The sequence below is a fragment of the Dasypus novemcinctus genome, chromosome 18, assembly GCF_030445035.2.
Source record: "Dasypus novemcinctus isolate mDasNov1 chromosome 18, mDasNov1.1.hap2, whole genome shotgun sequence".
NCBI classification, from domain to species: domain Eukaryota; kingdom Metazoa; phylum Chordata; class Mammalia; order Cingulata; family Dasypodidae; genus Dasypus; species Dasypus novemcinctus.
In genome coordinates, this window is record NC_080690.1 from 53,295,531 (window position 1) to 53,314,546 (window position 19,016).

The window sequence follows — 19,016 nt, forward strand, 5'->3', positions numbered from 1 at the left end:
GGTGCTGGTCCTGGACCAGTGTTTGGTTTATCAGCCCCTTGCAATAGAAGAGTTTGGATCTCACACATCCTTGCAGTAGAGCTTTGGGGGCATCTACTGGTAGGTATTTTTTATTCCAACCAAGTCCTTGGGAATTTGACCCACTTGCCTGTTGCTGCTCAGGGCCCCAGTAGTGTTTAGTGAATCCCACATCCACAAATGGCAGCCCTTGTTGAATGAGGGCTCCCTGTGGCAGTCTCATATCTAGCTCTGTCAACTCCTGAGGCATGGGAACTCTGGCCCCTGGCATGAGGAAACTCTGGATCCAGGAACTCCCTTGGTATCTGCTTCTGAAGTCAGTGGGTTACAGTGATGTCACCTTCAGCTCACCACACTGGATTAGATGTTTGTTTCTTTCTAATCCCTTGGATATCTTTATTTTTTGGGGGGGTTCAAGCATAACTTTTTTTGATGAACTGAGTCTGGGGATTAAGGCAGGACCTCGTATGTGGGAAGCTGGGGCTTGAACACTGAGCCACGTGGCTCCTCTGAGTTGATTTTTTGGTTTACTTTGCTTGTTGTTGTTGTTGTTTAGGAGGTACGGGAAACCAAACCCAGGATCTCCCTAGGGGGAAGCAGGTGCTCAACCACTTGAGACACAACCACTCTCCCAAGCATGACAATTATAAAAATTGTTATCTTTTATCCAGGATGTCTATGGATATCTAAAGGAAGCCAGTCCTTATCCTCTAATCTTCCATGTTCTCAAAATTCTCACTGTGTGATTATCTGCTTTCTTTTACCTTTACCTGGAAGGTCTCTGTCCCCTCTGATTGAACTCCAGCAACATTTCTCACTCAAACATCAGCAGCACAGGGAATCTTTTCCATGTCTCTAGCCTAAGTCATTTTTTTCCCAAATCACCATCTCATAGTGCTCTAATACGACTGTAATATTAAACACTCTACTAAAAGATCTGTTTCTTCTATGATAGATTTTAAATTCTAAAATATGATGTTTTGTGCCTATGTTCATCAAATATCTGGGAAGGAAAGGCCTTGGATTAGGACAGACATCTAATGGGGGTTTGACAGTGTGTGTTGAATGAGTGAATAAATGATTTGCAGATACAGAAACTTCACAGTCCAGTGGCCACATTAGGTAAACTGTTTTTCTCACCAGCAAGTATGGTAGGCCTAACACCTGAGTATATCTGCACATGAGCAAGCGAGGACTGAAAGCTGAGAAAGAAGGGGAGTGGGTGTAGCTCAGTGGACTGAGTACCTCCTTTCCATATATGAGGTCTTAGGTTGAAACCATGGTACCTCCTAAGAAATAAAAAAAGAAGCTGGGAAGCAGACATAAGTGCAGGCATGCTAACGAGCCACAAGTTGGGATTATCAAGGAACGTCCGTAACACCTGCAGAGAAATCAAGATATAAGGGCTTGGGAAGCAGATTTGACCCAACAGGGCATCTGCCTACCACATGGGAAGTCCAAGTTTCAAACCCAGGGCCTCCTGACCCATGTGGTGAGTTGACCCATGCGCAGAGCTGATGGGCTTAAGGAGTGCCGTGCCATGCAGGAGTGTCCCCCACATAGGGGAGCCCCACGTGCAATGAGTGCACCCCATAAGGAGAGCTGCCCAGCACAAAAAAAGTGCAGCCTGCCCAGGAATGGCACCGCACACACAGAGAGTTGACGCAGCAAGATGACGCAACCAAAAAAGTGACACAGTTTCCTGGTGCCGCTGACAAGAATACAGGCGGACACAGAAGAACATACAGTGAATGGAAACAGAGAGCAGACATTGGGGGGGTGGGGGTGGGGGGGAATAAATAAATAAATCTTTAAAAAAAAAGATATAAGGGCTTTTCTTCATAGTCAGAATATGGCAGTGTTTATTGCTGGAAGAATCGGCAAGTTGTGCCCGTAATGTTTTCTCTGATGGTCAAAAGATGTCTAATTCTTAGGTGGACAAAGGGCCACCCCAATATAAATTCATTTCCTAGCCTCATCTGAGCTCTGTGTGCCCCAAAATAAGACTCCATGGGTGTGGAAAGTCTACAGACAATTTACTGAGATCCCTGGTCATCTCAGCTCCATGAAACCTACAGCCTTCATTGCCTAAAATACGTTATCCCTTTCCAAATAGGGGACTAGTGTTGGGATCTTCCAACATCCTCTGGTGGAACAGCAAGAATCTCCCAAGTATAGATGCAATGGCTAGTGAAGGAGGATGGCCCATGGATGGGCACTTGATATTGATGACTGTGCTTACGAACTCTTGAAATTGAAACTTAGCATAGTTTTATAGGGCTCTTAAGTGTTACCTCCTGAAAGCCTCCTTGTTGCTCAAATGTGGTCTCTCTCTAAGCTGAACTCAGCATATAAATATAATAACTTCCCCCCAGTGTGGGGCATGACTCCCAGGGATTAGCCTCCCTGGCACCAAGGGATTACTATCAAGCACCAACTAGCAATGCTACTGAATAAAGACCTTAATAAGAGACTTCAAAGTGAGTTGGACGGTCATTTCAGTGGTTATGCTTGTACATGTCTCAGCAGGATCTCACTGATTGCCAAATTAGATTGTACCCCAAATGACAGGGCTCCTGAGGGTTCTGGGGACATCCATGCACTATGGTCAGGGCAGATAGCTCATGACTTTGGTGCCTTGCCAGTAGGTCCTATTTTGGGGTTTGTTCTCCCAGTGTGACAAAGTTGGACTCAGTTGTGGTTTCCCTAAACATGGCTCTTTAGTCCCTTCTATTTGAACCTGTAGTTGGTGCTGGAATTGGTAGGTGTACATCCAAGAGACTTGAATCTTTGGGCTGTGCACATGCCAGCAGGACCCTGAACCTCAACAGAGTTGCAACACATACTCTCTAGTTTTTTTGGACTTACCCAGGACAACTCACAATGAGGCGATGATGAACAACCACCATACCAAGGAACTGAGAGTCTACAATACAACTGTAAGCAAGAGTCCCATCCATCAGTCATATGGGATTGAAGCCCTTTCTCCATTAGAGGTGGAATGGGCATCATCATCCCAGAATTGTCAGGACTGGAGAATGAACTATGGACTAGAGGGAACTTACTGGTATTCTACTATAGTTTTATTGTGATTCTAGCAATGGAAGATCTTCTGTCATTGATGTGGAGGCAGTGGCCACTGAGGGTACTGAAGTCAGGGAGAGGGAAAAAGAGGTGTAATATGGGGGCATATTTGGGACTTTGGAATTGAACTGAATCACATTGCAATGACAGATACAGGCAATTATATATCCCGCCATAACCTACAGAATTGAGTGGGAGAGAGTGTAAACTACAATGCAAACTATAATCCTTGCTCAGTGTCAATGCTCCAAAATGTGTTCACCAATTGCAATTAATGTTCCACGCTAATGAAGGATGTTGTTTATGTAGGTCAATGTGGGCAGTATGGGGCACAGGGCATATAGGAATACCCTATAAATTTTTTTTTAAGATTTATTTATTTATTTTTCCACCCCCACCCCCACCCCCACCCCCACCCCTCCACCCTGGTTGTCTGTTCTCTGTGTCTATTTGCTGTGTCTTCTTCTTTTTTTTTTTTTTAAGATTTATTTATTTATTTATTTAATTCCCCCCCCCCCCCCCCGGGTTGTCTGTTCTTGGTGTCTATTTGCTGCGTTTGTTTCTTTGTCCGCTTCTGTTGTCGTCAGCGACACGGGAAGTGTGGGCGGCGCCATTCCTGGGCAGGCTGCTCTTTCTTTTCACGCTAGGCGGCTTTCCTCACGGGCGCACTCCTTGCGTGTGGGGCTCCCCCACGCGGGGGACACCCTTGCGTGGCAAGGCACTCCTTGCGTGCATCAGCGCTGTGCATGGCCAGCTCCACACGGGTCAAGGAGGCCCAGGGTTTGAACCGCGGACCTCCCATATGGTAGACGGACGCCCTAACCACTGGGCCAAAGTCCTTTTCCCTGCGTCTTCTTCTTTGTCCCCTTCTGTTGTCATCAGTGGCACAGGAATCTGTGTTTCTTTTTTTGTTGCATCATCTTGTGTCAGCTCTCTGTGTGTGCGGTGCCATTCCTGGGCAGGCTGCACTTTCTTTGGCGCTGGGTGGCTCTCCTTATGGGGCGCACTCCTTGCGCGTGGGGCTCCCCTACGCGGGGACACCCCTGTGTGGCAGGGCACTCCGTGCGTGCATCAACACTGCACATGGGCCAGCTCCACACGGGTCAAGGAGGCCCGGGGTCTGAACCGCGGACCTCCCATGTGGTAGACGGATGCCCAAACCACTGGGCCAAGTCTGCTTCCCAACTATAATTTTTATGTAACATTTATGTAATCTAAGTGTCTTTTTAAAAAAAATTAAAAATAAAAAACATTTAAAAAAACACATTATGTGATACTAAAAAAAGCCTCATTGACATGATAGACAATACAAACCATGTCTAGAAAGAAAGAACTAAAGACAGGTTATAGCTTATGGGCAGAGAGTCAGAGGAAGAGCTTGCCAAGTGGAAATTTAGGTGAAGTTAAGAAGTGCTATTACGTGAGTCTTTCAGCAAGAGGACTGTAATGATGAGAGTCTGGGATAAGAGACTGCTGAGCAGGGCCAGTTCAGGCTAATGCTAAGGTCTATGCATTGGAATTGGTTGTGCCATCTGCCTGAAATGTCCTTTCACTTTCTTTCCTGACTATATCCAATCATCAGGTAAGACCTGCAGCATTACTTCCTATCCTTGGCCTTCCTGGAATCTCCAGGAATGGTTTAATGACTGTATTGGCTTAGGACTTTGTGCTTCATTTTTACAAACTTCTTCTTGCAAGATGTTATACATGCTATTTTTCTGTGTTTTCCCACAAAAGCTTCTTAAATGTAGGGAATCTTATGCTTTACAATTATGAATGCCTGGGGCCTTGCACCATGTCTGTTATATATTGAGTGCTTACTAAAATGTGATGATTAATTAAGTAAACTGATTAATTAAGAAAACTAAAAACCTCAAAGTGTTTGAGTACTCTTGGATTGAAACCTATTCTCATGAAATTATTAGATATATTTCTTCTTTTAAAATGTTCTTTTAGGGAAATGAATGTGGCTCAAGTGATTGGGCTCCAGGCTACCATATGGGAGGACCTGGGTTTGATACCTGGAGCCTCCTGGTAAAAAAAGAAGCATGCCTGCACAGGGGGCCAAGTGCCCACACGAGTGCCTGTGTGGAGAGTCAGTGCCCACGCAAGTGAGTCACACAGCAAGATGATGACACAACAAAAGAGAGATGAAGGGGAGAGTCAAGGCAAGGTGCAACAGAAACCAGGAACTGAGGTGGCACAATTGACAGGCAACCTCTCTCCACATCAGAGTTCCCCAGGATTAAATCCTAGAGGTGAATCCTAGAGGAGAAAAGCAAGAAGAGAAGACAGAAAGAGAAATAGATACAGAAGGTCACACAGTGAATGGACACAGACAGCAAAAATAGCAGGGCGGGGGGAGGGGAAAGAGGGAGGAAAAAATTGTTCTTTTAAACATTTAAAATATGAGCACCAAGACTCAAGTGAGTGTCCCTGGTTGGCAGTACTCCATGTGTGTGGTCACACAGAGTTGCTGAGGAAAGTAAGTGCTTCCTGCATGACTACACTGAGAGGAGACAACTGGTAACTTGTACTTGTGCACAGTCCCAGCCCTATGTTCATTTTCCTGATGCTGATTTTAACTGGTATCCTTCACTGTAATAAAGCTGTAACTGTGAGAGTAAAATAAAATAAAATGTTCTTTTCATGTTTATGTTGCTAAATGTCAGCAAAGTCTACTTATACTCCTGAATGATTAGTGCCCATGTGTTAGGTTTAACATGAATCACATTCTGTTTTGTTCACCTTGACCTTGTACCTGCTGAAAGGATACTTACACATGTAACGTATAACTTCGATTGTTTAAAATTGTAAATGAAAATTAATGAGTGACATTCATGTTTGAGTAGATGTAATTAATGTTTGGCTAAAAGTCAATTGATCTCATGTCTTCAAAATATGAAAAGTTAACTAAGAATGCACAAATTTAACAGTACCTATTTTTTCATCTTATAAATGAGGTTTGGGGAAATTGGCTAAAGTAGACACTTCTGATTTTTCTCCTTAATGTCTTTCCCAACAACAAAACAAATGGCATAGGAATGTAAAATCAAGTAAAAACAGATTAAGAAAATAAAATCTATGAATATAAAACAAATAAGCAAAGACTTACTCTGAGGATGTTTCACTGACTAAATCCTGACAGAAAGAAACACCTTAATTGGTATCCCCCTGGTGCCATCACAGACTGGCCTGAATTGGAGGTCCTTATCCCAGTTTCCCAGCTCGGCTAGTTCACGTGTGCCCATAACCCTGGTGAGAGAGGGCTTGGGTGATGGGCATTTCCCCAAGAATGGGGTGCATCAGGCAGGCCCTCCAGGTATCTTTCTAAACACAATGTCATTCAAAGGGTTATGTTGGCCTTGAAGCCTGTATGATTGTCCCTAAAGCCTAGGCCATAATTCTCTAAGGCAGGGCCATAGCTGGTCTGCAGTTGCTGAGTATGGGATCACCAGTATGGGCAGGAGGCCTGGGGTACAGAGTGTTTGTGTTGGGGGTACAACCAGAAAGTGGTGACTAAACTGGGACAAGACTGTATAGTCACCAAGGGACCAGTGTTCTTGGTGTACGCTTGGGAAGACCACAACCAATGTTCTCTCACTCATGCTTCTGACCAGAGGTTCAGCCTCCAGAATCAGCAAATCACCTTCCTATCTTTGGTGTCCTTTTTGTGCACTTTACTAAGAAAGCTTAATACCATACTCAGTGTAAGAAAAAATGTTTAGCTTTGCACTCATAACCAATGAGGTTTATCTGAGGTGAAATTATTGCTAATTGAAGAGTTTTCCCAGTGCCCTGCCATGATGACTTGAAATATAGTTGGCATTGGCAATTTTTGACAATCTCTATGGAGACTAAAAACAAATGCTTAAGGAACTCCATCCTTCTTTATAGACCAGGTATTTAGGGGTGAATTAGGAACTAGCAAATAAATTAATTACAAGGACAACCAATCTAGCCTGAGGGAGATAGAGGAGCAAGGAGGGAAGGCTCCCTGGAGGATGGTGTGTTGGTTATTTATTCATGGGTAATATCATGGTTTCTGATGGGAAATCAACTGTTAATCTTATTGAGGATCCCTTGCATTGTGGCAAGTCACAGCTCTCTTGCTGCTTTCAAGATTCTTTTTGGCTTTTAGCAGATTGTTTAGGTCCCTTAGGCTCTGTTCATGTTTTTCTTCATTCTTTTTCCTTTCTGCTCTGCAACCAGCAAGGCTGTTTGGCAGCTCTGCAAGATGAGGTTTCCAAGGTACAAACTCTTAATGAGCAGGACTGGAAATGTATCCAAAAAGCAAGCATCTTGGCAAATGTAGCACATGCATTTGAGAGTGATGGAGATGTGTCTGATGGTGAAAATGACAGAGACGCTCTGCTAAGCTTTGTTTACCTGTTGTCCCCCAACGGGCAGGCCAATGCCCAGACATTAGCCAGGATGCTTTAGGAACAGCTGGACATGATCAACAATGAGATTAGGTTGATACAAGAAGAAAAGGAAAACACAGAGCAGTGGGCAGAGGAGATTGAACATAGGGTTGGCTGTGGGAGTTTGGACAACCTTGGTCATTTTATTTTATTTTATTTTTTAAAGATATAATTTATTTCTCTCTCCATCCCCCCTGTTGTCTGCTCTCTGTCCATTCACTGTGTGTTCTTCTGCATCCGCTGGCATTATCCAGCGGCCCTGGGAAACTGTGTCTCTTTTTTGTTGGGTCACCTTGCTGTGTCAGCTCTCTGTGTGTGCAGCACCACTCCTGGGTGGGTTGCACTTTCTTCACGCGGGGCGGCTCTTCTTGCAGGGCGCACTCCTTGCACATGGGGCACCCCTATGCGGGGGCACCACTGTGTGGCATGGCACTCCTTGTGCGCATCAGCACTGCGTTTGGGGCAGCTTACCACACGGGTCAGGAGGACCTGGGGATGGAACTCTGGACCCTCCATACAGTAGGTGGACTCTCTATCAGTTAAGTCACGTCCACTTCCCAACCTTGGTCATTTTAGGTCTCTGAGCTCCACTCCCCCTTACCCTGGTTTGTCACTCGCTGGCTTCTCCCTGCCGGGCAGCAGGCACTCCGTCCACAGGAGGATTCCATGCAGCCCAGCCAGGGAGATGAACAGGCTTGACACCATGACTCTATTGGCAGCTTCCAGAGACAAGGTACAAGATGACAAGGCAACGATAAAATGTGAAACATCCTCACCTACCTCCCCAAAGTCCCTCTGCATGGACAGGCTGTATAAAGGAGCTTTGCCCACTGTTAGCCAAGAGGATATCAGAGGCTTAAACTCAACAGGCTCACAGGATGGCCATGTGGGCAACAGTAACAGTAGCCGGGACTTGCTCCACAAAGCTCTGAAGAAGGGGATCAAGTCTTCTATTAGCTCCTTGTTCGGCAAGAAAGAAAAGGGTCAACCCGGATAAGCTGGCAAAGAATCAGTAGGACAAGCAGGTATTTCCAAGATAGACAACATATTTCAAGATGCCTTGGAACTTAGCAAATTGGCGAGTGATTTGCTGGGTCCTGTCGAGTAGCCTGGAAGAATATGCAAACAATCTTATGGACAGTGGCATTCACGGCACACATGTGACCTTAGATGAAACCTTTGATTTCAGCCCTCTGGCCTTGTTGCGACAGATCCCCATGTGGCATGCGCAGGCTCTTGCTGTCTTGGAAAGAGAGTTTAACAACCTTTTGGTCATGAGTACTGACAGAAGTTTTGATGAAGATGATAAAAGCTTTAGGAGAGCACCTTCATGGAGAAAAAAGTTTAGACCAAAGGACATTCGTGGCTTAGCTGCTGGATCAGCAGAGACTCTCCCTGCGAACTTCAGGGTCACTTCCTCTATGTGTTCACCGTCCAAGCAGCCAAAGAAGATGCAGATGGGCGGCACTGTACCAGGAACACTGAGGCTGTACTCTGCCACAGTCAGGACTTACTCCTGCTAGAGCCTTCTGTTGTTCACCCACACTACTGCTACAGATGGTTATGTAGCATTTTGAATCCAGCAGACTACATTTGAGAACTCAGTGGGATCCTTAATCTGTTAATACTTGTTATATGGACCTTGATATATTTTATTACAGAGTTTTTAGTTTGTGGAAAAATCATGAATACCATAGAGAAAATATTTTAGAATTTAAATTTTCTTATATTTATGTAAACTTATGATTCTTCATATATAGTTACTTACTTTTTCATGTATATCCAGGCTTTCAAATCAATTCATGTTCTTATCCCTAATGTTAGTCTTTCAAATGAGTGTAATATAATGCTTGTATGTATAAATCCTAAGAAAAAATAAAGGCTTTTGTAAATTATGCATTTATTATAATTATCACTGTTCAATTTTAAAATAATAAACCATGACAGAGAGAAAAAGAAAAAAAAAAAATTCTTAGACCCAAAAAGAAGAGAGAAAGAACAAAACAGTTTTCCTGTTTTTCCAGAGCTGGGACACTCCTTCAGTGCTTAACTAGGCCACTGGCAACTCAGCCTTATCCTTTATATCCTGCTGATGTAGAGCCCACAGAGTACTTTGGGGTGTCTGGGTTGGGCCTTCCTAGTTTTTCTTCTGAAAACTAGCCTCTGAGACAATCCCAGTGGAGGAATTTCAAAACATCCCAACCAATGTCAGCATTACTGGAATAAGTCCATGTTGGTTAACTGTGAAACCCAAGTGTTCCTGAATGTCCACATCCTAGTCTGGTTGTTAAAATTCTAGGTAGTTTTCTTTATAGCAAGACTTCACACAACTTAAAAAATCAATAGGATGCAATAAGATTCCTTCTTCCTGTTTAGTTTTCTGAAATTCTGAATTTTTTATGAATTTAACTTAGCTTTGTGTTTTATAAACTATAAAATTATTGGGATAGACTTGTGCCCCTTACAAAGAATTAAAGAGCCTGAGAAACACTGGCAAGAAAATGAAATATGGCCCCACCTGGGAAGGCTGCACACCTACACAATCATCACCATGCCAAAGAGAAAAAAGTAGAATGGGATTGAGCAAAAATGAGTGCTGGGCATTTAAAACCAGAAGAAGAAAGGGGGATTTTTCTTTAAAAAAAAAAAAACACAAAACAACCAAATCCTTAAATGTAGGCTTATTAATATATTGTACAGTAGAATGCGGCTGTCTGTATGTGAATCCTTCTCTCTTTGGATATAAAATAGGAAATGAGTGTCGTGATATTTTCAGTATCCTAACGTCTTAAAAGTACAAGGATTTCATGACTCAAACCTTCATATTTCTCACAAAGACTCATTTCTCATGGTTACAATATTTCAAAACAAAGTGATTTTCAATGTTTATAGAGCAGCTCTCAACTGCCGAGCTGTCCAGGCAGTGGATGGCCACAAAGATCGACACTTTTAGTTTTCAAGCATTCCCCGCCACCCCATCTTGCCAACGAATAAAAACTGATGATAAATTTTCATAAGCCAGGATGTCTGAAAAAGCTCATACATGCATTTTTTTTTCTTTTATCTTGTGTTTTTCTCTTCCTCTTTCTCCACCCCTTCCTCTTCCTCTTCTCAAGGGGAAACGTATGACTGAAGGTTTTTATAAGTTCACAAAATCCAGTGGGTTTCTCTCTTGAAGAATTTGCACTTGTAGAGTAAAACCCTTTGTTGTGTCAAGTTATACTATGATTCTTTAGATGACAATAAGTGATGATCACCAGTTTTCTCACATTATTGACACTTATGGGGTTTATCTTCAGCATAATTTCTCAGATGGCAAGTAAGATTTTTATGTTGCTGAAGTTTGTCCTCAGTAGTTACAGTTAGAATGTCTTTCCCCAGGATGGATTCTTTGATGCCTATGGGGGTGGGCCCACTGACGAAAGGCCTTCCCACATCACTTACAGTCATAGAGCTTCTCTCCAGTATGTAGCCTTCTATGCTCATTAAGGATTGAGCTGCAGCTGAAGGCTTTCTTACACCCATGGCACTCAAAAGGCTTCTCGTTAGTGTGAATCCACATGCATTGGGTTAAAGATCTGTCACAAAATGCCTTCCCACATTCTTGGCACTTAAAGAGCTTTTCACCAGTTCCTATTATGCAAGAGAAAGGCAGGGAAATGGATGTGGTTCAACCAATTGGGCTCCCGTCTACCATATAGGAGGTCCAGGGTTCGATGCCCAGGGCTTTCTGGTGAGGGCAAGCTGGCCCACGCAGCAAGCTGGTCCATGCGGAGTGCTGGCCCACTCGGGAAAGCCACCCCGCTCAGGAGTGCTGCCCTGCATGGGAATGCAGCCCAGCACAGGAAAGCCACCCCTCACAGGAATGCCAGCTGATGCAGAGAGCTGGTGCAGCAAGATGACGCAACAAGAGACACAGAGGGGAGAAAATAAGATGTAGCACAACAGGGAGTTGAAGTGGCGCTAGAGATAATTGCCTCTCTCCCACTCCAGGAGGTCCCAGGATTGGTTTCTGGAGATGCCTAATGAGAATACAAGCAGACACAGAAGAAGACACAGTGAGTGGACCCAGAGAGCAGACAATGGGGGGAGAGTGTTGTGGGGGTGGGGAGAAATAAATAAATATTTTAAAAACTCTATAAAAAAAGAGAAAAGTGGAGTAGTGGGCTAAGGCCTTTACACATTCACATCATTTGTAGGATTTCTCACTAGTGTGAATCCACTGGTACTGCATGAGGTGGGACCTGCACTGGAAAGTCTTCTCACATTCGATAAACTTGTATGTTATCTCTCCAGTATGGATGATGGAGTGTTGAAAGAGGCATATGATCCAGAAAAGTTTTTCCTACACTAGATGCATTCATAGGGCTTTGTTCCAGTATGAATCTGCTGGTGCCTTGCAAGTTCTGACTTGCATCAGAAGTCCTTGCACACTTGATGCAATCATTGGGCTTCTCCCCAGCATGGACAATGTGGTGTCAAATAAGGTCTATTCTACCTCTCACATTCTGCCTTCCTCACATTCTTTGCACTCAAAGGGTTTTTCTTCAGTGTAGGTCTTATTATGCAAGACAAAATCGAGTGGTAAGTGTAAGCCTTTCCATATTCAGGGCTCTCGTAGATCTTTTCACCAGTGTGAATCTGATAGTGCTGCTGAGGTATGAGCTGCATTTGAATGTCTTTCCACACTCAGTGTACTTATATGGTTTCTCCCCAGTGTGAATGAGGTCTGAGCTCTAGCTAAAGGCTTTACTATACTTGTTGCATTCATAGGGTTTCACTCCAGTATGAAACTGCTAATGTTGAATGAGGTCCTTGTTCCTGTTAAACCCTTTCCCACATTCCTTGCAGTCTTGGGCTTTCTTCTTTGCATTGATCATGGGATCTTTCTTCTGCCTGGTTGGAGCCACATTCGTGGAGAGCATCTCTAAAGAGACTGACTCCTATAAGATCCTTGAGTGCCAACTATCATCTCTTCCTAAGTCATCATGTTTAAGGCTCATCTTCCCAGGATGGATCTCTTTCTGGGGCTCTATCCCTAGCCCTAATGGCCTTTCCTTATATCCAAAACTCTTCCTGGATCTCTGCCTTTCCCCAACCTGCAGCTCTTTGAAGCTCTGTGAGTCAGGCATCCCTGTGGTAAGGCTCCCTCGACAACACCAGCTGAGAAGGAGTTGACTCCCTGGTCTCAAGTTTTGCTCTGTCACCAGACTGGAATTAAATATTCAAAAGAGGCCTATTATTCATAGTAAAACAGATGAAACAAAACTATCATTTCAGAGGAAAATGAGGATGAAAATTGAGCCTCTGATGCTTACTTTGTTTTGACATTTCTGAAACCCAGGTTTGTGATTCTTTCTTTTCTGGTCCTTATATTCTGGGCACCTTTAAAGGGAACCCTGGAGGAGAGGCTGGGGCTAGAGGAAAAAGGATCTGGAGTAGAGACCCCTCTTCACAGGTAAGAAGGGAAGGTCTGAGAAATGATGACACTTTCTGTGAAGCATTTGCTCTAAGAATGGACATTTTGTGGTGCTACTAGAGCACAGAGAACTGAGTTGAGACCGAATGGAGTAGTAGCAGATGCCAGATAGAAGAAGTAGGAGGAGGCATTGAATGAAAGGGAAAGGAGTAAGCAGGGTAGACTCGCCACTGGAGAATACTTAAATGTTAGAAGAAGAAAGGTTACAAGAAGCCTGGTGAAGCTTATATTGAAGGGGTGATCAGTGTAAGAAGAAAGGAATGAAGTTCCTAGCAAAAGACAGATAGAGGGACAAATAGTGCTGAATGATAAAAACTCAAATACAATAAAGTGTGACTGCATAAGTTTCTGCTGCATAGAGAGGCATATAGCATAGTGGTTAGAGGTGTGAGCACTGGAAATACAGAGCCTTCTTTCAAATTCTGAATCTACCGAGTTAGCTGATCTTGGACAAATTACTTTCACCTCTAGGTCTTAATTTCCTCATCTGAAAAACTGGGACATACTCAGTTCCTGCCTCATAGGCTTTCATGAGAGTTAGATGAGAAATTGCCTGTAAAAGGTTCAGCACAATTCCTGACAGAGTCAATGTTCAGTAAATTGTGGGCCACTGACATTGTTAGGCTTCTTGCCCTGGGCAATTATGGTGACAGCTGTGTCCTCAGCAAGAACCATTTCCATACTGTGGTGAAAAGAAACCTCACTAATGTGTATGAAAGGGTAGAGGGGACATTGTGAAGTGCTGATGGTCCAGAGGAAAGATACTCTTATCTATGGCTTTGGGAGTGTGGAACGACAAAGCTACTCTGGAATAATACTTGGCATTTTTTCTTCAAATTGAACTTAGACTTAACCCAAGACTTAGTTATTCCTCTCCTGGGTGTATATCTGACTGATAAGAGTTTTTATATCTACTAGAAATTATGAACAAGATTATTGACAGCAACATTTTTCATACTATTCAAGTACTGTAAACAATCCAAATATCTATTAACAGAAGAATGGATAAATAAATCATGGTCTTTTCATGAAATGAGAGATTATACAGTTTAAAAAAAGAACAAATGTCCTGGACATAATAATGATCAAATGAAGAAATACACAAAAGAGAAAATCCTGTGGGGTTTCCGTTTATACCCAAGAACAAAGTTAATAAATGGTGCTAGTCTAAATAGTGGTTACCACTGTAGGAGGAGCTATTGATGAGGGTAGGGTACTAGGTGCCTGTTGAGGTATTGGAGATATTCTAAAATTAGACCTGGGTGGAGGATAAGTGTTTTTATTCGTATGTAAAAAGTTAGGATGAATCTTCAAGCTTTGAGTACATTACTGTATACTTTAGTATCAAAATGAAAGAAATAAAGAATACAGGGTAGGTATGGAAGTCAAGTGTAAACATATCTTTCAACAATGAGCCAATTCATTCAAGAAGCTTGGTTTTACAAGTAGAGGCCATACAAGTTAGAGACTGTTACAGATTCATTTTTGTTTGCTTTATTTTTTCCCCTAGTGTAGGCAACTTGAGCCTTTTTTGTTATTTTTATTTTATTTTTTATTTTTTAATGTACTAGGAGCTAGGGAATGATACAAGGAACTAAAGTGGGGAGTTGATGCTCAATCTCTGAGCCAAATAGGCTCCCCTGAGTTGTTTTTTTTCATTTGTTTTTGTTTTAGGAGGCACCAGGAACTGAACCCAGGACTTCTCATATGGGAAGAAGGCATTCAACTGCTTGAGCACATCCACTTCCAGCTTGAGCATGTTTTTAGGTTGAGTAGAGAAAGGATGAATAAACTGAAGAGAAAGGAAGTAATGAAGAAGAAAAGTTGCTGAAAAGTTAGAAGATATAATATAGACTGGCACAGGATTTGGCCATGGCCAGGGATGTAACCTCTTCTACACAGAAGAGAAGGGAAGCTACAGGTCTGAGACAGATGTATGTGAATCTATAAGGATTGAGGTACAAGAAATAAAAGTATGTAGTCTTCTTTTCAACATGAAGTTGGTTATCAGCAGCTAGGGGAATGGGGAAGGTTTTGAACAATGTCTGAATGGCTGGGGGATCTGGTGCAGGAAACAGCTGCAGAGAGGCACAGAGCAGATGTCAGGATGCCTGCTAAGTGGGACATGGACTAGGATGTTGGTGGTGGAGCCAATGAGGGTAGTAGAGAAGATGGATCTGGCAAACACATATGGAGTAAAATGGACAGGAGTTGGGAATCGATGGATGATGGTGCTGCAGTCAGCTCACAATAGGTTGGCTTGAAGGAAAGGCAATGCAGAACTTTATGAAATAAAGGACAGAGAGAGACACACAAGAGAAGAGATAAAGATGGGACCAGGGGACTCACAGGTTCTGGAACAGAAAGCCTCGAACGTAGTTTCTACCTCGTATTTATTGGAAACTACCAAGCAGCTGTTTGCTATTGGAACTGCAACATCATCTATAATAGGGAACAACTGCAACATCTAACAGCTGCAACATCTACAATAGAACAGGTGTAACATTTACAATAAGGAACAGGTAAGCCAGTTTCCCACATGATGGCTGTTGGGTTTGAAGATGGAGGTGTTGAAATGCTGCCTGAGGTTGTTTCCAGGCTTCTAACCTGCTTGGATGGCAGGACCAGGTCTGAGATTAGGGATGTGGGAGGAGTGAGCAAGAGCACTCGTTTCTTTTTATGCACATTGCATTTTTAAACCATTCAAGTCGAAATGCGGGATTAGGGAGTTGGGAATCATGTGAAACAGATATTAAGGTTTGAGAGGTGCCCAGTCAGAGAGCCTCACCAGCTGGCTTAGCAGCCTGAGGGACCACCAGAGAGGAGAAAACATGATTCAGCAGAGATGCCAATCCACTCAGTAGATGGCTTGGGCTCTCCTCATGGAAAGGGTAAGGAGACATAGGGCAAAGGTCTGGATACTTTTGAGCATCTGCTAGGGCAAATTAGAGAATAGATGTTTGGATGGAGAGGGTAGGAATGGGGGAGATACAGAGTTAGACAAATACAGCAATCTGGAGTATAAAGGGCCTTTTTCCTGAGTCAAGAGGAAATGTGTGATATTACATTGTTTAGTATGATTAGTATCATGTTTAATATGAAGAGCTAATTTTATTGAGTTACTTACTATGAGTATCACATATTATCTGTATTACAGATACTTAAACTGTATCATGTATTATCTGATTATATCCTCAAACAACCCAATGATAGAACCTAGTATCACTCTTATTTTTCAAAAGTAGGCAGGGTGCAGCAGAGTAAGGCGATGTAAACCAAGCCATTTGCTCTTTTCCTTGGCCACACAGCTATCCCATATTTCCTAGTCCTGATCACTCAGCTGTGGACAAATCCCTAGAGAAAGGGATATGTACGAAAGTGGGTATGACTTCTCCCCTTGCTCTCACGTGTCTGCTCTGCCAGCTGGATCATGCCAGAGAGCAACCTTAAAGCAACCCATAGAAGAAACTGGAGGGAAGCAGACGTGACTCAAGTGATTGGGCTCCTGTCTACCATATGGGAGGCCCTGGGTTCGATTCCCAGGGCCTCCTGGTGAAGGCAAGCTGGCACTGTGGATAGCTGGTGCAGAAAGATGATGCAACAAAGGGAGATGCAGAAGAAACAGTGAGAGACACAGCATACCAGGGAGCTGAGGTGGCTCAAGCAATTGAGTGCCTCTCTCCAACATCAGAGATCCCAGGATCAGTTCCCAGTTCCTCCTAAAGAGAGAGACAAGAAGAAAAGACAAGCAGACATGGAAGAACACACAGCTATTGGACACAGAGTAGGCAGTGAGTGCAAACAACAAGGGGAAGGGGCGGGGAATGAAAGTGAATCCTTGGGAAAAAAAAGTGAGTTCTTGGGCAAGGGTAGAGACTTAATAAAATTAATAATTAAAAAAAAAAAGTCTAAAGATGTGGCCCCCTTGCAGTCTGCAGCGTGCCATGACCCCCTCCTGGGGGGCTCTTGGCTGCTTAACTAGATAGATACTTTGAAAGAAGCCTCTCTTCACATTTTCTCTCTGGTCCCCAGTGGGGAGATCAGCTCTGGTTTGGTAGCTGGATGGCTAGTTAACAGAGATAAACAGATCATGGGGTCTTGAAGAGATAACTAAAACTTCTCAATCCAGTCTGGGACTTCAGGACTGAGAGAAGACCTTGAATGAACCTTCTCCCAACAAAATGAAGAAAATGAAGACTTGAAATCTGAAATCAAGAGCACAAACACTGTCCTTTGGCTCCCTGCTATAGAGGGTGGTGCTGGCTAACTACACAGCACCCATTATCCTAGACTTCCAACACTGTTCAGGTTGCACACCCTTTTCACATACAGCTCTAGGACACAAAGAGGACCCCACTTCCAGAAGGGATTTTCCAATTATTCTAAGTCACTTTGCCTCAAACACCCTGTATTAAAAGCGTGTGGGGATGCCTGATTCCACCCTCAGACCAATCGAAAGGAAACACCTGGTAGTGAAGCTTTAGCGTCAGTTTTCTAAGTCCCCCCAGGTGATTCTGGTGCCCAGAGAGAATTAAAAGCACTGGCGTAAATCAAGTTGCAAATGGCATCCCTGATCATCAGTAGTCTAAGGTGGGCAGGTGACAAAAGCTGGTCTCTCATTCTGAAGAGAAAGCCTTTATTCTGTGGTGGGAGGACAGGGCTGAACAGGTGGTCACTGCCCCACTTGCTACAGCAGCACATTGTGACCCCTCCAAGGGACCCAGCCTGAGGACAAGGTAGACCTGTGGACCACAGAGAGGGAGCAGAGACATCCCTGCAGCCACCAAGCCTGCGGCCAGCCACACCTGGGGCTTCTCATTAGGTAAGGTACAACATTTCCTTCAGGGTGAAGCCAGTTTGAGCTGGTTTCTGTTATGTGCAACTAAACACATCTCGGCAGTTGCAGGAGTAAAAGCCATGAGGACTCTGGAGAGGAGCCCAATGACTGACCATCAGGGCACATGTAAGTCTCAACTGGCTGATCCCAAACCACAGCCTAGGTAGGATTCATGTGGTCTTCACTGAACAAACGTCCACTGAGGTCTGCTATGTGCCAGGCCCCAAGTTCAGGGATGGGGCAGTGAAAACGGCGAGTCTGAGGTCCTATCAACTCTGTCAGTTTAGTTCCCAGCCACCTCAGGGCCTTAGCACATGCTGGTCCCCCACATGGAGTCCTGTTCCCCTTCCCCACTTCTCCTAAATTTCATTCAGTCTTTGAGTCTCAACTCTAAAGTCACTTGAGACCCCTTCTCTGATGCACCAAGGATAGCTTACCCCCCTCTGCCTGTATATACTCTTACAATTCCCAGCACTTCCTTTCTACAGTGTATCATGGTTGTCATTAAGGAATTGTGTATTTCCTAGTTTGATGTCTGTCTTCCTAACTGAACTCGGAGGGATGGGTATGCATATCACAGGGTAGGAGCTGAAGGAAGGCTTGTCACATGAAAGTAGGCTGGGGACCGAAGGAAGATGAAAGGAGAAAAAGATGTGGGGGAACAGCAGCTGCTTTCTGTTTGAAGGGGATTGTGGGACATCCAGGTGGAGATGCCCAGTGGGCAGCCAGAGAAGCCTGGCTGGAGTTCCAGAAGCAGGGAGAACAGAGGATGAGATGTGGAGTTCTCAGCACCCAGGGAACACTTGATAGCATTTTCACACAGCTAATGCACACAGTGCTGACAGGGGTGAGTAAAAGCTGTCATGTTACTCCATGATGGGGTGGGGACCTCTGCTCTGACTTACTGGGATAGTGTGGACAGAGGACAGGAAGCCCTTCCAATGCTCAGCATTTGGCCCGTGGAGTACAAAGAACCTTTGGGCCCTTGCTCAGTTCCTATTAAGATTTATTTCTCTCACCTTACACCTCCTCCCCCCCCCACCCCCGCCAGTTGTCTGCTCTCTGTGTCCATTCACTGTGTGTTCTTCTGTGTCCACTTGCATTCTTGTCAGTGCCACGGGGAATCTGTCTCTTTTTGTTGTGTTATCTTGCTGCGTCAGCTCTCTGTATGTGT

The 19,016-nt window shown here is 43.9% G+C and overlaps 3 pseudogenes; 2 read left to right on the forward strand and 1 right to left on the reverse strand.

Moving 5' to 3' along the window:
- Window positions 1-4,417: 4,417 nt before the first annotated feature.
- On the forward strand, window positions 4,418-8,703 carry LOC139436824 (liprin-alpha-1 pseudogene; annotated as a pseudogene).
- Window positions 6,829-6,959, forward strand: LOC111765076 (U4 spliceosomal RNA; annotated as a pseudogene).
- A 2,913-nt stretch (window positions 8,704-11,616) lies between the features above and the next one.
- LOC139436866 (zinc finger protein 550-like) lies at window positions 11,617-12,720 on the reverse strand (annotated as a pseudogene).
- Between the last annotated feature and the right edge of the window lie 6,296 nt (window positions 12,721-19,016).